Genomic DNA, 17,272 nt, shown 5'->3' on the forward strand with positions numbered 1-17,272 from the left:
CTCAGGTGTTATCTAATGTCAGAACTTAGACAGGAGGATGACATCATGGCACCCACTTCGTAACTGTGTTCAGGTCTAGTAATTGGCCACACAGGCCAGAGCTCTGTTGCATAGGGAAGTTCACATGCTTCCCCATACCCAGAAACCCTGCTCTGTTAGCGAGGACTCTGGCAGTGCTAGTTGCTCTGGATACAATAATGTATGAGTTAAATACAATTGTATCCTTATGGGCAGAAAATAGCAGGGCCCCAGGTCACTTTGACATTGGGCCTCTGGATAGCCAAGGTGGATATATTTAAAGTCAAATTCCAAGTACTTTTTTCCAGAAAATTTTTGGATAGAGTGTAGACGAGTTAGAACATATTTCTATTTTTTTTAGTGTCCATGTTCCTTTCACTTACTGGGTGCTCCTTAGGACAAGAAGTGAGATTAAACTCTTCATCAAGATTGCAACAATAATAAAAAGCACATTTGCTTAGAAGAGCATGGAAGGGTTAGATCTTTTAGTTTTTTGCGGTTTTCTTGTTGAGTAGGTTTTCTTTGCTTTCTGTGAGACACCAAAACAGGAACTGAGAACAAATCTCTCCAACAAGGATACAGACAACAATAAAAACTAGGGATGCACCAATACTGATACTAGTATCGGTATCTGTGCCATACCGAGTATTTGAGCGAGCCCAAATTCTCCGATGGCTAGCCCGATACTTGAGCTTCCGGTATCAGGAAGCCGGGCAGAAAGTCATTGCATGCTGCCCGGATTCCTGATTGACCGGGAAGTTGGCCAATGAGGAAGCCAGACTGTGAGTAATTACACGCCCTGCGTCTTTCTGATTGGCCAGAAAGCCGGCTTCATTCGCCCTTGTCCTCTGGTGACGAGGGAGCATAAAGTCGGTTTCCCGGCCAATCAGGAATCTTGGCGCCACGTCATTACACGGCTCCCGGCTTTCTGATTTGCCAGAAAGCCAGCTCCATGCCTTTCTTGTCACCTGGTGACGCAGAAGCATTGAGACGGCTTCCCTGCTAATAGGGAAGCTGGGTGGCGAGTTTTTACACGCTGCCCAGCTTCCCGGCTAAACAGGAAGCCAGGTGGTGAGTCATTACACATTTCAAGTGGTGATCTGTCACATTTCTTCTCTCCCCTTTTGTTCTTATTTGGGACAGCCCAACAGAGCAGAGAGGAAGACAATCTTATGCTTTGACCTCAACTCTCACGGTAATATTTTTGTGGGACTTAAAGGAGAACTATGAGGTGAGTGCTTTTCACTCACCTCATAGTTCTAGCCGACCTGTGACAATGAGACTGTCACAGGTCGGCTCAGTAGATCGGGAGGTGAGCGAACACATGCCGATGTTCGCTCACTTCTCGATCCTGTTTTGGCTCTCTGCCGTGACAGGGGAGGGGATGGATTCCCCCCTCCCTGCCCCGATCCACCAGCGCTGACTGGCGGAACGGACGGGGGAGGGGGCGGGTACAGCTGGCTCTGCCTCTAGGTAGGCAGAGCCAGCTGTCACTCACGCAGCTGGGCGGATCTCTACATCGATGTCGGGATCCGCTCCGGCTGCGGCGTCTCAGTATACCGCGAGCTGTAGCTCGCGGTATACTGAGTTTAGGGTGACGGGAGGATGCTAGTTTGTGTCCTCCCGTTACCCTAAGGAGAACTATGGGGAAAAGCCCTGACCCCATAGTTCTCCTTTAAATCTGTCAGTTTGCCATTGTTTTAGAATCCATGAAATATGGTTTAAAGTAGAAATGGATTAAATACAAGTAACTAATAATCTGAGAATCACTAAGTTTATTGTGGGATCTCATCAGAGTCCCTTCATGTGTGTGAACCATCTTGGTGTTAAACTCCTCTTACATTTCTACTGTTTAACATTGTCCTCACAGAGGTATTGCCTGCAAGCTGTATCCTGTATGTTAAAACCATAAGGTATAAACACAGTAAGCCTGTCATCTAAGTTACTGTGTAATCTTCTTTTATGCATTTAGTACACCAGGTGTGAATCAGAGCTTGGCAGCAATTTTTATTCCTTCAGGAGACAGAAGGAACAATGAAAAGTAATATAAAAAAAATCTGCTAACCAGATATGACAATCAAATGACTTATAAAGAGGCAAACAAACATTTTCTCCAACTATACTGCGGCGGAACAAACGGCATCCATATTTGCTAAGCTGTGCTCAGATATTCCATGTCATTTTGTTTTAAGGGGAAGGTAATTAATGTAAGCTACTGCATGAAAGTGATGGGACTTTGGGCCTGAAGTACAGAGAGAACACAACTGATGCACAGGCACATTTATTTATACTGTACTTGGTGCTACACTACCATACACATCTGAAATGTCTGATCCCCAATCCCTTTTCATTAAGCCCCTACGAAATGCAGAACACAGATCCAATGTTTCGATAGCAAGAAAACATTCTATTGCCAAGGTTTAACTTTATGTGTGCACACCTTGACAAAGCGACTTTCATTGTGGTCCCATATTGTCAGATTTACTGTTGCACGGGGATTATTTTGCCCTAGGCATCTAAATAATACTTTCAGCTTTCAACTTGCCTCATGGGGAGCAAGAAGGTGGTTTCCTACTGTAGATGCTGGATATTGGCTGCCAGAAGTGTTTATCACAGGGCCCTCGTAAGGCCCTCAAGGAGCCCTCACAGGGTCCAGAAATCTTAAATGGGCAATCTTGTGACAGCACCATACTAGGGGCAGCAAAAAAACAATGCTTGCTCTGCAGCTTCTATTCTCCAGTCTTCATTCCCAGAAGAGGTGCCATGGAGGGTACCGTTACAACAAATTCAGGTAAGTTTTTCTTGGTGTTGGAAACAAGTTGTCTTTTAAGGCATGCTCATATTCCCCTGAATGCAGTTCACGTGGATAAATACTTAGCTTCATCGACAATCCAGGGAATTTAGCTGTTCAGCCCTGATAGCTGTCGCACAGCTTTGCTTCAGAAAGCCTCCCCTCCGGGTCTTTTTCCAAAGGTATGGTTGTCCTCTAAAGAAAACACTTTGCTCTGGGTATAAATGGAGTTATTTTTAATTTTTAATTGTTTTGCTTTTTAGCCCAAAACAGGGCTTTAAGGAGTGCAATATGGACTATACATTTCATCATTGTGTGTCAGAAAAGTGACCTCATTTGGAAATCTGCCACATTGCTGGCTAGAGATACTGTAGATTCCATCATATACAAGGCTTTCAAATCACTAAAAACGTTTTCAGAGGAATATAGAGTGAAGTTATCCATGAAATCACAAAATATAAATAGCTGGTGATATTGATATTACTCTAACATTTATGAGAAATAACATGTTGATCCAGGATTATCTGATTGCTTTTAGGGATTATGAAGGATTTTTTCACATTAGATAAAATTGAACCACGCCTTATAAAGGTTTTTTTTAACCTTTTTGTGAATTAACTGCCAGTTTAAGGAGAATACAGAATGCAAGAAGTGGCTCTGTTTAGAAGTCTTTGTAAAGACTGACGTGGGGATAGTTTGACATTGAGGTATGGTTTGCAAGAAAAGTAATAGTAAGCATACAGGAACTGTAGCAGGCCATAGACTGCGAGGGAGATAGGATGTGGCTATTAAACATTAAACGTAGGGTTTTTGCATTGTGTCATACACAAACTGAAAATAATAAACTGATATATATATATACTTGACTGAACAATTCGATCTTGCATGTGGTAAATGGGACTATGCTGGAGACATTGAGTACACATTTGCTACCTCTGTTTTTAACATATTTACTTAGCAAAAACATACACAAAGTGTGCATGCTGACAAATCACAATTACTGTTCCTAAGTTCTGATGAAGATTTTTTTAAATAAACACATCTCTTTATAATATACAAGGTATATCAAGAAAACCCATTTTAAAATTGGATGGTATCTCAGAAGAGAAGCCAAGTTCCCCAAGTGGAGAAGAACTGGGTATAATGATCAGGTGCTTACGTTTTATAATCCATTCCCTCATTGATGGTGGGTCTTTAGATTTCCATTGTCTTGGAGGCAGATTTCTGACCTGGTAGCTCTGAGAGTAGAGCTATTTGAGGGTTGCATGGGACATTTAACACATTACAAGAATATAAGCAGCAAACACAGTTTGCCAAAATGTAGTAGTCAGACGGCATTCCCATTATTTATATATATAATCGGGAAGTGAGCAAACACATACCGGCGTTCGCTCACTTCTCGATCCTGTCACGGCAGAGAGCCGTGACAGGGGAGCGACTGGATTCTCCCCTCCCCGCTCCGATCCTCCAGCGCAGACTGGCGGAACAGACAGGGGAGGGGGTTCGGGTACAGCTGGCTCTGCCTCTAGATAGGCAGAGCCAGCTGTCACTCACGGAGCTGGGCGGATCCAGACATAATTGTCGGGATCCGTTTCAGCTGCGGCGTCTCAGTATACCGCGAGCTGTAGCGGCGCTAGTTTGTGTCCTCCCGTTACCCTTCTGAAAACTATGGGGAAAGCCCTAACCCCATAGTTCTCCTTTAATCAAAACTAGGGATGCACCGATATAGGTTTTTGGGTATCAAGTGCGAGTACCGATATTTTGCTTTTGGTACTCGCCGATACAGAGTATCAGTGCTTCTGTTGGCATGGAGCAGGCTTCCCTGGCAATCAGGAAGCTGGGCAGCGGGTAATTACATGCTACCCAGCTTCCTGATTGCCAGGGAAGCCGACTCCATGTTGTTTAGCCGGCTTGATTGTGATTGGCCGGGAAAACGGCTTCCCATCCAATCAGAAAACCGGGTGGCGAGTAATGACCTGATTGGTCAGGAAGCAGGGCAGTGACAAATGACCCGCCTCCCGGTTTCCTGATTGGCCAATCAGGAAATCGGGAGGTGGGTCAGCTGTTCTGCTTCCTGATTGCATGGGAAGCTGGCTCCATGTTCCCCTACGGCACTGCCGGTCAGAGGAAAGCTTTCGCTGACCGTAATTTCCAGTAATGGGGAAGGTACTCGCCCAAATACTCTGTATTGGTGCATCCCTAATCAAAACCGTATTTGACTGTGTGTCAGGATCCAGAGCACCCCCAGGTGGCGCTGGAGCCAGGTCCTGCAGAGCTAAATAGCGCTTCTCATTGGTCAGTGTGGTCTCCTGACCACACTGACCAATGAGTGCTTGCAATGTGCGAGCGAAATTAAAAATGCAAAGGGCTGGACTGCGGTACGGTGTACAAATAGTTCACCTTTACTGACGGAGGGTAAGGACTGTTCGCCGAAAGGTAGGTATAGACGGGGGTGGGTTTGGGAGAGATGTGGCCACAGCGTCCCAGGTTGTTAAGAGCTCTTAGCAACCTGTGAGGCTCTGAGTGTCCCGCCCAGCTCACTGACGTCACTGGTTGCGAGGAGCTGAATGGGATGCTCTAGCTGGTGTCCCGCCCACCTCCTGGCAAACAGTGACATCAGTGAGCTAGACAGGACGCCAGACAGAGGTGCAGTGCCCTTCCCCCTGGTAATGTGCGCCGTCACTAGCCCCACAATACCCACCTTACCCCGGCTCGGTAATGTGTGCCGCCGCCGCCACCACCCGACAAAATCCCCCCCGCCTCAAGCGGTAAAAAGTGTAGGGATGGCCCTATTAGCATGTATTTCAACTGTGTATTTAGCGGTTCAGCTTTTTTAAAAATAGCATTTGTAGAAGAAAACATTTTCCATGCTATACTATAATCTTAGTACAGGCTTCCTTTGCTGCCCAAACATCACAGAAGTTAGCTACTAAGACAATACTATGTACTATGTGCTGAAGTCATTGCAGATAAGGATCTCCAATATATTTCTGACAACCACAGCATACACATTATGCAACCACATAATGGCAGAATTACATCTCAGTTTGCCCTCCCCCAGAGATGCATGGTCTGTGCTCCTTGCCTGTGCCGTCATTGTTTTCTTTTCCTGCTCTTCTTCTGGTTTTGTGCATTGTGTGGCAACAGATGGTGTAACTGTACATGCTTGTTGGTGTTTTATTGCCACAGCACTCGGCTCCTACTCTTGCAAATGCTAAAATTGTATGCTGCATTGTGTAAGCATCACAGGCAGAGTACAGATAAAATAATTGCTAGCAAACAGGTAAAATAGTTTTTGACAGAAGAGACGCACATATTTTTTTCTACCCAAAAAAATCTACCTGCTAGCATTTTTTTAAATAAACTTTAATTAGATAGTCTGCTAATAATTAAAAACTGGGGGCGTGGCTTGGACATGGCGGCGTAAAGACACGAGTTTGAGGAGCTCTGCACCCTAACGGCCCATACAGTGGTACCAGTGACTTTACCGACCTTATCTATGCATGTCGAAGATCCGCGACACCCAGCAGACACCTAGTGAGCACGGCCAACCGGATCTTTTCCGTTTCTTTCTGCGCTCAGGTACGGCCCACAGCTCCCGCGCGGCCTACTCCATGGGGCCTACGAAAACCGCCACGCCGGGCCCGGCCTCTAACACCCGTTATGGCCGGCAGACATCCATGCCTGCAGACAGGCTGGCGCCCGCTCAGAGCCCACCGCCCTCCCCGATATCCACACCGGTGCTCTCGTATGGAGACCCCTCCCAGGATTCCTCACTTAGGCCGGAGGTCCGGGATGAGCCGCAGGGTGACTGGCGCTCCATCCTCTCACATCTCCCCACGAGGCAAGACATGGATTCCATGGCGGACAAAATCGTCCATGCACTACGCCAGGAAGTCCATGAAATCAGGAACCGGGTCGCCTCGGTGGAGGGTAGAGTTGAGGTAGTGGAGACGGCAACCTCCTCCCTTCAAGACCGGGTGACCTCGCTGGAAGCTGCAACGGCTGGCTTACATCAGCAGATGATCAATAACTGCCTACAGCTTGATGACAGCGAGAACCGCAACCGGCGGAATAACATTCGTCTTAAAGGTATACCAGAGGCCACCTCGGGCCCTGACCTCCGCTCTACGGTCCAAGCTATCCTGAACCACTACCTGGGCAAGCCGCCAGAGGAGGCACTGGAGTTGGACCGGGTCCACAGAGTGCAGGGTCTACGGGGCCCGTCTACCACGGCTACTCGTGACGTGCTGTGCCGAGTGCATTTTTTCTCGATCAAAGAGGAAATTATGAGACGAGCATGGTCCATGGGCCCTATGGAGTTTGATGGGGCCCAGATAACCGTGATGCCGGATCTCTCCCGACATACCCTGCGAATGAGTACTGCGACCCCTGCTAGACGTGATCCGGACTACCGACGCCACCTATCGCTGGGGCCACCCATTCCACCTTCTGATCAGCGAGGGAGACTCCATCTATGCCCTACACTAGCCGGATCAGTTACCTGCTTTGTTTGACTTTCTGGGTATGGAGGCCATCCCTGTTCCATCCTGGTTGGACTTCACCTCAGATCGTCCTCCTCCAGCCCCACGGGTGTTTCGGCAGGTCAGATCTCAAAGAGGACGCCAACGCTCATCCGCTAGATCTCCTATGAGACCAGCCCCAGCGAGACCCGAAGCCTGAGGCCTTCCTAATAGGCGGCCTGGAAGCCTGAGACGAAGCTGTCGGTTATATCCTTGTTATGTTTTGATGTGCTTCCTGCCTAGGCTCTCTGTCAGATAAGTCCAATTATGTGGTTGTGGGGATTATTACTGTTATTGTGTTTGACTCCCAGTTAGCTGATGTGGGGAACACGGAACACCTAGGGGCCATTTGGAGTCCTTGTCAGCACAAGGTGGGGGGATGTGGGTTCTGTGCAGTGCTCTGCAGCCCTCAAGCCTGGCCAGATGCTGGAGGCTTACACCCAGGGACTGCGGTTGGGGGTTGGAGAGGAGAAGGATCGGTTCCTTGGGGGGTCAGACAGCTATCCACCTTCCGCATTTGGCCCTACTGCCCCGAGCGGGCTCAACTGCACTCCGCATTTACTAACACCAGAGGGAGACTAAGGAATTACAGTCCCACGCAAGAGGGTAGATCGGGCTGGAGGGAATCCCACTCGGGCCATCCATGAGGGGACTGTCCCCCTGGGTTCACAAGGTTCGGTTGTTGCTATTTTGGTGTTTTTCTTCCCTGAAGTTTATTGTATGTGATGATAAGTTTCTCCGACATGTTCTTTTGTGTTATGCCAGATATACCATTTCAATATGCTTATGTATATATGCCACTGTGCACGCCAAGGGGTGCTTCTCCTCATATTCACCCAGTTTGTTACCTTCTTTCTTCTATACTGGTAGCACTGCCCCCAATAGGCCTACTGTCTTGTCTACAAGTATTCGAGACAGTTTTGTAAACTTAGAAAACTTGCTTAGTGGAGGTGCCTACGCCTCTGCTCTGTCTTTTCCTTACTTCTCCTCTCTAATTCCTTGCTCTCCTCTTTCACCCTCTACTACCTGACTGCTTCTCCTGCCAACCTTCTGCACTTCTCTTCCTCTACTTCTTCCCTCCGCCGTCTGACAGTCCTATTCTACTCGTCCCCTGGTCTCGACCACAGCTGCCTCCAGTGCAGCAAACCTTCTCCTCCGTTCCCCCCTCCCTCCTGGAGTCCTGCTCCAAGGTTTCTATCTACATGGCCTCCCTTAAACTTATCTCCCTCAATGTGAGAGGCCTCAACACTCCAGAGAAGAGACGCAGAGTTTTGGCGGACATGAAAGCGATGCACTCACAGGTGGTCTTCCTTCAGGAGACCCACTTTAGGAGTGATCAGGTGCCCACCTTTGGCGGCAGAGAGTACCCAGAGATTTACCATAGCACTTCCCCAATATCTAAATCTAAGGGGGTGAGCATCATGATCTCCCGGTCGATCCAATGGTCCTATAAGGCCCACCAATCCGATCCCAACGGGCGTTTCCTTTTTGTAAAGGGGGAAATTAATGGTAGCTTATTCACCTTCGCGAATGTCTATCTGCCCAACACAGAGCATGTTACCTTTTTGGTGGAGGTTCTGCCCTTCTTGGCAGACTTTATAGGGGGCACTCTGGTCATGGGTGGGGACTTCAATTACCTCATGGACCCCTTGGTTGATGGTTCTAGAGGTGTGTCGCACCTGTCCTATACTTGCCTTCGAAGACTAAAAAATGAGCTTAACTCACAATGTCTGATAGATACTTGGCGGTTTCTCAACCCGGAGGGCCGGGACTATACTTTTCACTCCCAAGTTCACCACACGTATTCTAGATTAGACTACTTCCTTATCCAGCACAAAGATCTTCCTGCCTTACGATCGGCCTCTATTGACCCCATTCTCGTTTCAGATCACGCTCCCATTCATTTGTCGCTAGACTTAGCGAGTACTCGGTCCAAATGTCTCTCATGGAGACTCAATGAATCGCTGCTCCAGGAACCTGAGTTTAGATCAGTGTTAGCCCGAGAGATGCGCGCCTTCTTTGCCGATAACACCTCCCCGGACACCCCTCCACTAACGGTGTGGGCTGCCCACAAGTGCGTCATGCGGGGCCTGCTTATGCGTCAGGGAGCGAAACCTAAACGCGAGCGCTCAGCCGAACTGGCGTGTCTCTTCGCCCGCCTCCAAGAACTTGAATCATCCCATAAGAGATCACAGGCGTTGCAGACCTACAGAGAGTTACTGTCAGTTAGAGAGGAGCTAAATACGTTACTCTTCACTAATCTCAAGAGGCGCCTGTTAAAAGGGAAGCGGACTATGTATGAATTCTCCAACAAGCCCAGTCGTCTCCTGGCACGGGCACTGCGGGCACAAAGACCGACGCAATTCATATCCTCCATTGTCTCGACAGGGGGCACCAAGCTCCACACCTCACAAGACATGGCGGGGGAATTCCTACGGTTCTACCGGGACCTATACAACTTGCGCCCCCATGGGGAAGCTAGTTCGCCCCCAGGTCTGCAATCAGCCATGGAGGCCTTTCTGACGCAACCGAGGGAGTAAGCAGTGGGTTTAAATGGAAATGGGGGAAGGTAAATTTCCCATTGAAGGATTGCCTTGGATTACGGCGCCGCTGCCCCCGGCTCTGGCCGCACACCCTACCATTGGGGCGACTCTGCGTTCATCTAGAGAGACATTCAGGGCAACCTCATCTCCCCATTTCCGTCTCCCATGACTCCAGTGTTGGGTGATCCTGATTTTGGACCGGGCATGGAAGATGTGAGAATGAAGGGTCTCCACACTGCCAACAAGTTCCGCCTGATGGATTTCTTCCACGGGGGGACCATCCTCTCCCATCCTGCCATATGCGCACTGACGACCCCCCCCTTATCGGGCTGGTCGGCAATGCAACTGAGGCACTTCCTCCAGGCGATCCCGCAGTCAGCATACCCTAACCGAGACCTTACCCCATTCGAAGCCCTTTGTGGGCGGGGCGAACAGGTGCGACACACCATTGCTGTCATATACGAGATGCTCTCCACTCCTCCACAGGACTACTGCCCTCCGTACATCAGGAAATGGGAAACGGAGTTAGGACAGACATTCACAGAGGATCAACGGGTAAAAATTTTGTATCTGGTCCATAAGGCCTCGATTGCTAATCAAGTACAAGAACAGGGCTACAAAATTTTGGCCAGATGGTACAGGGTCCCAACACTCCTGCACAAAATGAATCCTTTGGTCCCCTCCAATTGCTGGAGATGTGACGAGGTACAAGGAAACATGGCCCACATCTTCTGGTTTTGCCCCAAGATTAGACCCTTCTGGGACGCTGTTAGGGGAATCCTGACACAGCTCACCATGGTGGATCCGGGGGACCATCCTGCTACTTACCTCCTACACATGACGGGTAATGCCGTGACCAAATATAAGCGCTCCCTTACCATACACTTGCTCTCTGCCGCCAAAGCGTGTATCCCTTTGCTATGGAGGCAACCTAACCCCCCAACTCTGCGTCTCTGGTTCGGAAAAATTAATGAAGTATATCGTATGGAGGATCTCACAGCATCTATCCATAACACTGAGGAACGGTTTGGCGCGACCTGGGGAGCCTGGCTCCACTTCCGATACTCAGACACTTACCAGAGGGCTATGACGGAGCAAGCTCCTGGTAGCGCAGCTAGTTCATAGGGAGAGAGAGCGGAGACCTGCCCTTACTCTCACTTCTGCCCCTATCCCTGTGCCTATGTCCCTCTTTCTCTTTCTCTTTTTCTTTCTATTTCTCCACTTCTGGAGAAAGCTGTCTACACCTCCCTTTATCCAAGGCCACCAAGCCGTGTGCTTATGACGGATTTTGCATGAATGTCTACATACATATTGCGGTAAAGGGCCCGAAGACGCACTCCTACACCACGAAGCTGTACTATGTTGTTTATATTTTTCAGGGACTAGACTATCATTAAGTGGTGGATACTTTGGAGGTCATGCTCGTGTACGATGCAATTAATGTACGACACCTGTATTGGGTTCAATGCTATGATACCTGCTTCTGTTGAGTGTACTGCATTACTTTTGTCCAATTAATGTATCTCATCCTGCGTGAGGACATGCATGTGCTGTCCCAATGTATTCTGATGGTATGAGTAAGGCGGATGCCTTATTTCCTTTTTTCAGTGGAATGTATGTTAATACTGGTGTATAATAAAGAATTAAAAAAAAATAATAATAATTAAAAACTGAGCTAACGCGGAGACCAATCTTCTGTACTGTTTTTTTTAATCTCTGTTCATTTCCTTTTACTATTGTCATTATTTCCTTTCTCCATTTCTCTTCATCTTTGTAGTAAAATAACAGCTACCATAATAATCACAGACGGTAATTGCCTTGATTTTCAAAATAAGTATGCAGATTTTTTTAGTGCTCTTCGCATAAACAGTTTTAACCGCATAATTTTTATAAGTTATGTAGGTTGTCTCTGTCTTGTAGGTGGCTCTAATGCCATATCATTCAAAGCTGTTTACTGCTTTCTATCTTTTAAAAAAACCCCATTAAAGTAAAGATGTCGTGAGAGGTATATGGTGGCTGCCATTGCTGCCATTGGAGAGAGGCAGTCATAGTTTTGAGTGTGCTTGGGGGGACTCAGGCTAACTGGGTTTGCACATCTCTAACACACACCAGTGGCAGCAGCAACATCCTCTATGCTGAAATGTCATCCAGCACCAAAGGTGAACTGGACAGAGGAGCAGGGGGGCATTTTCCCATTTTAGACAATTCTTAAAAGATACACTATATTGCCAAAAGTATTGGGACACCCCTCCAAATCATTGGATTCAGGTGTTTCATGAACGTTTCTTGCTACTAAATATTCCACGGTCACCTGTTAGTGCTATTATAACAAAGTGGAAGCATCTGGGAACAACAGCAACTCAGCCACGAAGTGGTAGGCCATGTAAAATGACAGAGCGGGGTCAGCGCATGCTGAAGCGCACAGTGCGCAGAAGTTGCCAAATGTCTGCAGAGTCAATAGCTGCAGACCTCCAAACTTCGTGTGGCCTTCAGATTGGCACAACAACAGTGCATAGAGAGCTTCATGGAATGGGTTTTCATGGCCGAGCAGCTGCATCCAAGCCTTACATCACCAAGTGCAATGCAAAGCGCCGGATGCAGTGGTGTAAAGCACGCCGCCACTGGACTCTAGAGAAGTGGAGACGTGTTCTCTGGAGTGAAGAATCACGCTTCTCTGTCTGGCAATCCGATGGATGTGTCTGTGTTTGGCGGTTGCCAGGAGAACAGTACTTGTCTGACTGCATTGTGCCAAGTGTAAAGTTTGGTGGAGGGGCGATTATGGTGTGGGGTTGATTTTCAGGGGCTGGGCTTGGCCCCTTAGTTCCAGTAAAGGGAACTCTTAAGACATCAGCATACCAAGACATTTTTGACAATTTCATGCTCCCAACTTTCTGGGAACAGTTTGGGGATGGCCCCTAGCTGTTCCAACATGAAGATGGAAACACTGTGGTAGACCGCTGCTGCTATGGAGAGGTAAAGGGTGGAACAAAGATAGTGGAAGGAAGAGGGTGGAAAGAAAGTCGAAAATATATGGTTGGAGAAAAATGTTGGAATTAAGAGGGTGGAGGCAAGATGTTAGAAGGATGAAGGTGGAAGGAAGTAGGTGGAGAGAAAAAGGTGGAAAGATGAAAATGGATGAAAGGTGGTGAAATGAAGAAAGATGGGAGAAAGATGCTACGCTAGACAATAGAAGAAATGTTAGAACAGCGTGTAAAAAAAAAAGAATTTGGGAACTTTTGTTGCAAGGAAAGGGTGAAAGATGGGTCAAGAATATCAGGAAACCAAGGCAGGTGAACGTTCATCACATCACTAGATCATTAATCAAGTGTTGACGTGTCCCCAGAGTCACAAAGTACATTATCTCTATTAGAGCACAAAATAAAGTTGTTGTTTTTTACCTGTCCTGTGTTAGATTGGTTCAACCTAAGCACCTCCCAACCAGACCTTATTACTCCCTGAAAACATTTAGTAGTTTATCTTAACTGTATTGGGATTTTAACATATAGTCTACCAGATACACCGCTGGTATCTTGTCTTTAAAGGGCACAAGTTTTATTCAGGAATGACATGGACACTTTAATTATGAAAGTCAGTTACTGTTCACCTGGCATCTATCAAGCGTGTTTTATTTCGTGAGAACAGTTAATAACAGATGAAGGTCTCGCTATCAGTCTGTCCTTAAAGCAGCATTAGGCTTGAATTTTCTGTTATCAATCACAATAAAAAAACAGCCAAAGTGGTAGTATTTTTTTTTCTTTCTTACTTGCTCCGCTGGCCTGAAGTAATCCTGCAATTTATTATACTCTGTACGCTGTCACAGGGGAAGCACAAAAAGCTTTCATATTCCTCTCTGATTTCACCAGAATATCTTGAAATGCACATAACTCATGCCAGTCTCTGCCTTTGTAAATGGGCAGGCTGTAGAGATAAATAGCCACCTATGTACTCTACCCAAAGGGGAATTTCAAGATATTCCATGCTGCTTAAAGGTGACCCAATTTCCATATTATAATTTTTGTCTTGTCTATGTTAATTTCAATGAACCTGTAACAGAAGAAATAGATGTGTCACATAAAAGGGACCATAAGAACCGATTTGCGCAGCCTTGGAACATGTTGGGTCTCCTCCACTTGACCTCCAAACTTCCAGCAGCTTTAGAGGTTTTAAAAGCTTGAGGGCCCATTTCCATTTTAGTTTCCTGGTTTGTTGCCTTAATATGTGCACCTTGACGTGCTTTAAGTTTTGCACGTTATTGTGTATTGTGTTGAGGAAGCTCGTTTAAATGAATGGGCTGGCAATGCACTAAAATGTCCAGAAAATGCAGTTATACCTCCTAACCTGTATACATGCTTTGGTCAATTAAGTATAGAGATTAAGAGTGAAGTAAACAGATGGAATCCATAAGGGAGCAGTTTTACTTGCCAAAGGTTTTGTGTTACATTCCTAGAGTCACTTCTTGACCTGTGACTACACAGCGAAGAGAAGCAGTACATTAATGTCCTCATCTCTCATTCTGCTCTCTCTCCTCCTATCAGCATGTTCTTGTTAGCACATGAGCACTACACCACACCTAATTGGCTCTTTGCACTTCTCCTTTTCCCAGTATGAACTGCTCGGTACAGGGACTGCAAGCTAATACCAGTTCAAATGTTGGCTCAAGTTGCCTACCTACCAACACGCAGGAATGCACAAAGGGGTGGAGCTCATTCAGGGTGAAATCATGAAGGTAGAATTATTTCTAGTATGAAAACCTGAATCCCGCTGCATACAGTACTTTAATTGTTTAAGGTCCTGTTCACACCGGGTCTTCTCTTCTCTTTTCACTGTGCATTCCCAAGTTGTGGGTAAGACAATACCTGTGAAAGTTACTTTATTGCAGTATAGAAGTCTCCTGCCCTGCCAGACAGGGCTGTTATGTATAGAAACGCTGTGTAAAGCTCAGGACTGGACAGACAGAATTACATATCCGTTGACAGATAAAACAGCCATATATGTATTTCATATGTGTATTTAGCTGTTTGCCTGGAGTTCAGCTTTAGGGAAATAAAATAAAGATAGATTTTACCAAGAAGGAATGGGCATTATTCAGCCAGGATATCCTGGATACCAGAAGGGCATGTGATTACAGTAAGAACAAAATGTACCGAGACATTGGATTCTAATTGTCAATCTAATTTCCTCAAGGAAAGATATATTCAGAAAGGTTATAAGGAAGAGGAGTTAGGAGAAATAATCAGGGAAGCGAGTAGTGTAATAGAAAGGAAGAAATGCAGTTTTCAATGATAATGAGTTTTGGAGCACAATATAAGCAGGTTATAGAATGACAAAAGCCTTGGTCTATCTTGCAAGGTGACCCCCATCCTGGGAACACGTTTACCAATTAAACAAAAAATCATTCGGTCCCCAGTACAAAAAAAAAAAAAAAACAACAATTATTTCTTACTATAAATGTTTTCATCTGTGAAGAAAAGTAATTTCATATAAAATACTTCAGGAGAAATGACGATGATTAAACAATGTATTGCATGTCATTCCTATCTGTGTGGAAAGCAATATGTTAGGAAAAAATAGATGTTTAAAAAAGAATTAAGGATCATTTAAAATATTGTACACGATTGATAACTTTCATGTTCCTGGCAGCTAAAATTACAATTGCCAAAGTCTGGAAGACACCTAGGGTGTATTTGGGGCAAGTAAAGATCAAGCTGTCCTGGATCATGACGCACAGAAAATTGGCGAGTATTCTCCTGGATAAAATGACGCAGTTTGAGGCAACATGGGGTCCCTGGCTGGAATATGAAGGCTGCATAACAATATGAGGGAGACGGAGTGGTTCTTGGGGCCCCACCCCACCCTGACCAAACTATAAACTATTTTTTTCTCTCTTCTGTAGGTTCATTGTCTTTTTTTTTTTGTGTGTTTTTTTTTTTCTCCTTTCTATTGTGTCTGGGTTTTTTTTTTTTCTTTATGTGTTTGCCGGTGTTTGTTATGGTATGTCTAGAGTTAGATTTAAGTAAGGATATGTAGTAGATATGTCTTAGTGGGGACTACTTGCCCACTAAATCCGGTTGTAGATAAATAATTAACTACAGGATAAAGTCAAATAACGGGGAAATATGTTACATTATAACTAAACTAAATCATAGTGTCTTATTGGTTGGAAGGGGTAGAAATAGAATGAGAAATTTCAAATTAAAGTAATTATAGGTGAAATACACCATCATATGACAGTACTCTTTCTAACACCATATTACAGTAATGTTATTCAGTCCGTTAACGTCATCGGTATATGTATATTGATATACTATGTTGAATATATGACTTTAGAGTGGCTATACAAATAATGTCCTGCTAGGTCAGAAACTACATTAGTTCACTATGTTGCTTTATGTTATATGTGTTGTTTATGTATTGACAAACTAATAAAAATGTTGAAATTTAAAAAAAAAATATCAAAAAGGGACTAAAGGGGAAAACATAATGGTTTTGAAATGAAGCAGCAGTGATGTATGCGTGCGTGTGATGTCCTTGCTGGCATCCTTTGCAGATCTTACAGACACAATAAAAATGGCAACTGTTCCAATCAATGTATTACTAACATTGCAAAGTAAGGTGCACATGGACAGAACATTTCACAGACCAATACAATACATTTTTTCCATATAACACTTACCAACTAGGTACAGAGGTTTCATTTGCATGCATTTGCAAATATACGCAGAAGCCACACTGCCTTGTCAAGGTCTGTCTGTGAAAGGTGATTCCTAACTCTAATCCATTTTGGGACATATATAGCAATGAATAAATTGAGGGAAGGTATGCCTGGAGGTAACACATTCATCCTTAACTTTGCAGAGACACACCGTATGCCCAGCACAGCACACTGGCAGCTGAACAACTCCAGTTCATCTCTGCATCTTGGTACACTGAGGGGAATTTATCAAAACTGGAGCAGGCAGAATCTAAAGCAGTTGCCAATGGCAAGCACTCAGCTTCTGTCTTTCATTTTCAAATCAGAACAGAACACACTGAATAGAGAAGCTGATTGGTTACTATGGGCAACTGCTCCAGATTTTGTCTGCTCCAGTTTTGATGAATTCCCTCCACTGTGTGTAGGTTGAGGCAGCCTGTAGTCCCATCTTCAGAACGTGTTATGCTGACAATGCTACCACAGTGTTAAGAATCTTTAGGTTGAGTTGTCCCCCAGGTGCAAGAAGCAGACACAAGGGCCAAGAACTGACAGGATCAACAGCTATATTGGTACTTCTTAAAGAGCATCTCCAAAAAGCCTGCACTGCTGTAGTAAACATTAGACATGTGCGATTCGTTTCGTTCCGAATCGAAATTCGGACGAATTTTCAGGAAATTCGGACATTTGGATGTATCCGAATTCCGAA

The 17,272-nt window shown here is 45.5% G+C and overlaps 1 protein-coding gene across 2 annotated transcripts in view; it reads left to right on the forward strand.

Annotated features, from left to right (window-relative positions):
- Positions 1-17,272, forward strand: part of PARP8 (poly(ADP-ribose) polymerase family member 8) — a 179,014-nt gene that overhangs the window by 88,927 nt on the left and 72,815 nt on the right. The window lies entirely within an intron of this gene.

Source organism: Nanorana parkeri, unplaced genomic scaffold, assembly GCF_000935625.1.
Source record: "Nanorana parkeri isolate BGI_ZX_2015 unplaced genomic scaffold, ASM93562v1 scaffold752, whole genome shotgun sequence".
NCBI lineage: Eukaryota > Metazoa > Chordata > Amphibia > Anura > Dicroglossidae > Nanorana > Nanorana parkeri.